The sequence below is a fragment of the Schistocerca nitens genome, chromosome 8, assembly GCF_023898315.1.
Source record: "Schistocerca nitens isolate TAMUIC-IGC-003100 chromosome 8, iqSchNite1.1, whole genome shotgun sequence".
Taxonomy (NCBI): domain Eukaryota; kingdom Metazoa; phylum Arthropoda; class Insecta; order Orthoptera; family Acrididae; genus Schistocerca; species Schistocerca nitens.
Window position 1 is genome coordinate 536,047,300 of NC_064621.1, and position 6,990 is coordinate 536,054,289.

At 45.3% G+C, this 6,990-nt stretch overlaps 1 pseudogene; it reads left to right on the top strand.

Annotated features, from left to right (window-relative positions):
- Nucleotides 1-474: 474 nt before the first annotated feature.
- LOC126199906 (5S ribosomal RNA) lies at nt 475-592 on the top strand (annotated as a pseudogene).
- The last annotated feature ends 6,398 nt before the right edge of the window (nt 593-6,990 follow it).

The following is a 6,990-nucleotide window of genomic DNA, read 5'->3' on the forward strand; positions in this document are numbered from 1 at the left end:
CAAACTGCACGGTTGGCATCGGGGCACGATGGGAATTAGTATGCGCTTGCGCAAGCGCCTAGTTGTTGTCGGCCATTTTCACGTGTAAATGTCACGGGACAGCATGCCTGAGCTTATTGCGTTTGTGAAGACCTACCAAGGGAGCACTAACAGCCCAGCTGCATCTCAAAGAAAGTTTGCGACCGAGTTCAAGTTGAAGACAACCAGTACGAGCGTGCTAACAATCAAGAACTTGATTCGCAGGTTTGAGAGAACGGGTAGTGTTGATGATAGCAGTGATGGCAATGCCGGTCGTCCGAAAAGGGTGTAAACGCCTGAAAACATCGAGAAGACACGCGTTGTGTTTCAAACCAGCTGCAGGAAATAGATCAGACGAGCTGCACAAGAGGTAGGAATCAACATTAAACCCATCAGCCATTGAGCCTCAGGGCCAAGGAACAGCGGTTGTGTTTCCCCAACACTATTTTCCACAGAGGCAACGACCTTGCCGCAGTGGATACACCGGTTCCCGTGAGATCACCGGAGTTAAGCACTGTCGGGCGTGGTCGGCACTTGGATGGGTGACCATCCAGGCCGCCATGCGCTGTTGCCATTTTTCGGGGTGCACTCAGCCTCGTGATGCCAACTGAGGAGCTACTCGGCCGAATAGTAGCGGCTTCGGTCAAGAATACCATCATAACGACTGCGAGAGAGGTGTGCTGACCCCACGCCCCTCCTTTCCGCATCCTTCGCTGAGGATGACACGGCAGTCGGATGGTCCCGGTAGGCCACTCGTGGCCTGAAGACGGAGTGCTTTATTTTCCACAGAACCGACGACGTGAACATGGTTTGGTATAGTGACGATGCCCGCTTTCTTTTAAAAAAAAAAGGTTCAAATGGCTCTAAGCACTATGGGACTTAACTTCTGAGGTCATCAGTCCCCTAGAACTACTTAAACCTACTAACCTAAGGACATCACAATCCATGCCCGAGGCAGGATTCGAACCTGAGGCCGTAGCGGTCGCTCGGTTCTAGACTGTAGTGCCTAGAACCGCTTGGCCACCACGGCCGGCTAAGCCCTTTTTCATTTGGATGAGTTCGTCAGTAAGCGAAATTGGTGCATTTGCGGGACTGAGGATCCGTATATCGCGATCGAGGAGTCTCTTCACCCTCAACAGGTAACTGGGTGGTGTGCAACGTCTAGTCATGGAATAATCGGTGCGATTTTCCTTGACGGCATGGTGACTACTGAACGGTACGTGAAGGTTTTGTAAGATGGTTGCATTCCTATTATCCAAAGTGACCATGATTTCGACAAGATGTGGTTCATGCAAGACGGAGCTCGACTCCATCAAAGCAGGAGAGTGTTTGATGTCCTAAAGTAACACATTGGGGACCGCATTCTGGCTCTGGGGTACCCAGAGGCCTCTGGCATGGGCCTCGATTCCCGCCATATTCTTCGGATCTGAATAAATGCGAATCCCTTTTGTGGGGCTATATGAAAGACATGGTGTACAGCAATAACCTCAAAACCATTGCTGCCGGCCGAAGTGGCCGTGCGGTTAAAGGCGCTGCAGTCTGGAACCGCAAGACCGCTACGGTCGCAGGTTCGAATCCTGCCTCGGGCATGGATGTTTGTGATGTCCTTAGGTTAGTTAGGTTTAACTAGTTCTAAGTTCTAGGGGACTAATGACCTCAGCAGTTGAGTCCCATAGTGCTCAGAGCCATTTGAACCATTTGAAAACCATTGCTAAGCTCCACGGAACATCGATGCTGATGACCTCCTGAATGGCAGTTTTCAGCTTAGCAATGGTCATTCAGACGTCTTCCGCAGATTATTAGAGTAAGCCAGGAAATGAGAAACTGCGGAAGACGTCTGAATGATTGTGAACTGCCGGCTTTTCACGTTGCGGTCCTGCTGGCTCACCTTACTGGTGGACTCCGCTTGAAACGGGCGGCTACGTTTAGCGGGGAAGTCCCGTGCGGTGGACAGGGGGTTCCCCTGCAAGGCGGGAGTGATGCACGGCAGGACCACCTGTTGCGGCGGAAACTTGCTGGCCTGGCCTGCACATTTGTGTCGCCAAACCCAGCACAGCGCGCCAGATTTGTGGCGCCAGCGCACGGAAACTGAAAGCACCGACACGGCGCTCCATCGGTACGAGTACAAAGCTGAGGTGTTCTTCTCCCTGCATTACTTCGTTCGTAACTGAGTCCAGTCAGAACAAACCGATAACATTTTTCAGTACTGGCTGTTATCAAACTGCCTAAAATTACTCGAAACAGTTCTTCCTGTCTTCTTGTTCCATGCGTCAGTTATTTATGTGCACTTATTCCAAATGGCAAAATCTGAGCCCTCAGGCCCTCTCTAAGGGTTCTGTTTCGATACCCACACTAACAATTGCAAGTTAGTGCTTCGCACCAAAAGTCGGGGATTCCCCAGTAGGCTGCACTCGCTTTTAGTCATTGGAGAGGTACAGTCGGTGGCGAGTGGTCAAATGTGACAGACGGGCTACCGTCCAGATCGTGGATAGAAAGTTGATTTTAATAAAGAAACACTTTGAAAGCTATGAGGTTGTGGTGTAACAGAGAATTCGTGCAATGCATTTGTGGATAGTCGTGTATTGTTTACTGTTACAATACGGCAGAGTGATGCACTTGGCAGGCACTTGTAGAACATGGAAAACTGATTTCGTTATAGGTGGCCGAGTTTAAAAGTCTGTGTACTGCAGGAAGTTACATACAAATTTGTGTGAAGTAACAAAATAATCAATAGCCTTTCGATGAGAACTAAGAACTACGCAGCAAGTGTGTTGTTGAACTGAGTGGGACTAATCTGTGGTCATATAATTGCACTAAGTGAAATACACAGCGAATAAACTGAATGACTGCTACGCTGCTACTGTCGCAGGTTCGAATCCTGCCTCGGGCATGGCTGTGTGAGATGTCTTTAGTTTAGTTAGGTTTAAGTAGTTCTAAGTTCTAGGGGACTGATGACCTCAGATGTTAAGTACCATAGTTCTAAGAGCAATATGAACCATTTCACTACGGACGGAAATGCATACTCTGCAATATGCTCCGCTTTGGTCACAAGGTAATTCTAATCCCCAGACTCGGCAAAATGAAAACTATGTACGTATTTGGTCCTCCGAATGCTTGCTACTGTTAAAGACTAATCATGTTTATTAATTTATGTAGTTAGTATCATTAATTTATTTATTTGGGCTTCGGTTCCTTAACAATACAACTCATGGGACAACATTCAAACTAACAGTTACAATGTTTTAAGACCAAGTACTTTACACTGCCAATACTTGCAAAGAATTAAGAAAATGTAGTTAAAACACAAGTAATTTGATTATACGTGTTCCAGATTCAACCGGCTTGGGTTTTAGCCTTTAGTAAACCACCACTGCAGCCGTTGAACCCTGTACGATTTCCTGGAAAATGGCATTCCACAGAGGGTCTCTTACGACGCTGTTCAGTCTTGTGCTATACCGAGATACCAACATCGTTAAGAAATAGTACGATTAGTTTTAATGTTTTTAAATCTTTCACTGCTAAATGTGTGGTGACCGTTAAGGGTGCATGTAGACTGTACAGCTGCATCAAGAGGCTGTTTGCCTGCGCTTTCTTCAGTGGACATCGAAAAGCAACGTGGATTATGCGACTCTTAAGAGTGAAGATGTGCTCAGTTGCAGTTGATTATTCGTAACCAGGCGGGGTGTTCAGCTAAATGATTATTTTTTATCCTCTTATTGGGTAGATCTATCACTCCTATCTCAGCTTTCTATCTATGAGCTTACTTCAGCACATGTTCAGGAATACCTGGAGTCTGAAGTCTGAACATGAACGTAGCTGCAGATTACGCAGATCAATCACCTTAACTGCTATAGCACTGCCTCTTTGAACATTACACATTTGGTTACAGTTAAAGCAAAGTTTGTCTCTGGTGTTGAATAAGATATGAGCTGTGATGGCTCTAGCAAAAAAAAAAAAAAAAAAAATGAAGTTTTCCAGTTGAGTGATTTGAGCTTTTTCGCTAATTTGTTGGATGACGTTCCTAAATATGGAATGCACACCAGCTGATTACAGTTATAGCTGCTACTGCAAAGGTGCGAAAACATAGGGCATGATATGTCTTCTTTGTTTTTCGAGTAGGATTTTGTCGGCTAGGTCACAGCTATAGCTGATGCTAGATGCAGTAAAATTAGCCGTGTATAGTTCTGTTTGGAAATCATGTTTTGACACTGGATTGAATGTAAGGTGAGGTACCATTGGATGACGGGCAGCATGTTTCTATGTAATTAGATGTTGTGAATGAGAACATATTACAGTGTCTGTTGCATTTTTTTCTTTAAAATTTGAACAAATGTGCGCTTCTACAGATGTCTATGTGAAGAAACGTGAAATTTATTGTTTTTTCACCAAGATGCATTGTGAAATGTATGTTTTTGTGTTGTGAATTTGTGAGTTCTAGGAATACGTTAAAGTGTGAACAGACATAGTATATTGTCTGTAGATGGGTTTCCCATTCCCTATTGTAGGAGTCTTTTCTTTCTAGAGGGAACTTCGCATATAACATTTTCATCAGGAACATGTGTCCAGAAATCTACCTTTTGGATGTAAAATAAGTGTGAAAATCGGATCATTTTCAAACCTCCGGCTTCACAGTTGACACACAGCAAAGACACCTGAGGTCTGACGTGTGTGGTCTACAACAGCTCTACGACGTGGTGAGCCTGCAGTTCGTTGTACAAGGTGTAGCTACGACGCATGTTTTCGTACAGTTGGTCCACAAACGATGTTGTGCGTCTGTGGATCACCACAGTCAACACTCCTAGTTGCGAAAGTAACAATTTAATGCAGCCGTTGTTGTAGTCGGACGAAGTTGGTGTGATGAAAAATGAAGCGATTCGGAAACCTTTATCGATATACCAGCTAACAAACCTCGGCATTGCCAGGTATCCATTTTGCCAATTCTGTATTAAAGAGGAAGCCTCTTACATGTACTCAGTGTAAGATGACCCCGAATAGTTTCTGTACTCTGGGCGCAGCTGTTTTGGGTGTCTACAACCCGATTTTGTAAACGCCACTTTGTTAATATTGTCATAAGTCTTGAACTACGTGTCGTACAATGCTATATTTGTGTAAGTACAACCAGTGGCACAGAAGCATATTGTGCGCGAAATTTGTTACGAATAGAGTAAGTAGCAAAGAAGTAATAAATTTAAACGTCATCCACGGTCCGGCAGTTTTTCACGCTTCTCATTGTCTCTGACGTCATATCTCCTGAGCTATAATGTGGTTCTTACCCCCACAGCAATTGCTACCCGACCGTGAGGGATATATGAACTGTTTGGCTGAAATCGTTCCAGTGGTTTAGGAGGTGATACAGAAAACACACACAAGCATACATACATTTTTTATAATACGTATGGATGCAATGTGCAGCTCTGTCATTACGTTCCGTACCGTGAAACCGGAGATTCGTAAGTGATCCTGCCTTCAAACTTATTCTACATACGAAAGCTCCATTTCTGGACTTGGGTTCCTCGACAAAACCATCTGTACGAAGTCCTCTCCACTACCCTTAGAATCTTATAGTAGAAATTGTGTATTCGTGACATGCCATTTTTATAGCGCTTTCTGCGAGCTTATCTGATAATTTTCCGTGAATGTAAGTATAGCTACATGTACAATGGCAGGAAACCCTACTGCGATAACACCAAAATCGAGAGAAGTGAGGAACGACGAACGGAAAACAGTTCCAGTAATGTAATGCAGAAACAGAACAGTGGCCGCACCGACTAGTGGGCGCCCCTGAATGTTTGCAGCCGCACGTCTGCAGTGTGTGTTAGGTTGCCTATAACGAAGTGGCCGACAGACCTCCAGGGCCGCTAGGCGTGGGTAAGCGAGCGAGGTTCCGGCGCAGCGCTCCGCCCGTGATTAATAGCACGGCTGGCGCCATCCAACACGCGAAAGGGGGTCGTGCTGCTGATGGCGTTGCTCTTAAACACCTGGCTTAATTATAAATCTGTTACCTGCAACAAGAAAATTACACGCTGGAATATTCTTGTAAAAACAGCCGCTACATGAAGACTGAGCATCGGTGGAGCAGTAAATTCAGCTATATTTCTGTTCTAACTTTGTTAGCGTACTTTTCATACTTTTAAAAATAGGCTTTTACAGCTTGCTGATAATACATTCGTATTTCATTCAAGTAGCAAAATTAAACAAAGGAGGACTGCTCTCCGTAGAAACGTGAGGCAAAAGTGACCTTCCGATTCATCTCATAAGAGGAAAATAAGAAGAAAGAGAAAGTTACATTTATAGCAACTGTAGATTTAGAAAAATCTTTTGATGACGTTCATCGAACTACAGTCTTCAATGATCTGATTGTATTAGCGATGAAATACAAGAAAGGAAATATTTTTTACAACTTTTAAGGTCACAAGTTGCGCTTATAGGAATCGTAGGGCATAAAAAGTTATGTGTGGTTTGAAAGAAGTGAACTACTCCCATGAGCAGCAGTGAATAGGAAATCCATGAGTTTTTACCCTCCATCCTCCTTGTAAGGCCCAACGGTACCAACCGACCGCCGTGTCCTTCTCTGCCAGTAGATGCGGATATGGAGCGACATGTGGTCTGCACACTCCTTTCCCGGTCGTTGTCAGTTTTCGTGACCGGAGCCGCTACTTTTCAAACCAGTACCTCCTCACTTGGCCTCCCTGTCCGCCTCAACAGCTGAATGGTCAGCGCCAAGGAATGCCATACACAGGGTCACAGGTTCGATTCCCGGCTGGGTCGGAGATTTTCTCCGCTCAGGGACTGGGTGTTATGTTGTCGTGACGATCATCATCTCATCCCCATCGACGCGCAAGTCGCCGAAGTGGCGTCAAATCGAAAGACTTGCAACAGGCGACCGGCTACCCGACGTGAGGCCCTAGCCACACGACATTTCATTTCATTTCACTTGGCCTCACAAGGGATGAGTGCACTCTGCTTGCCAAC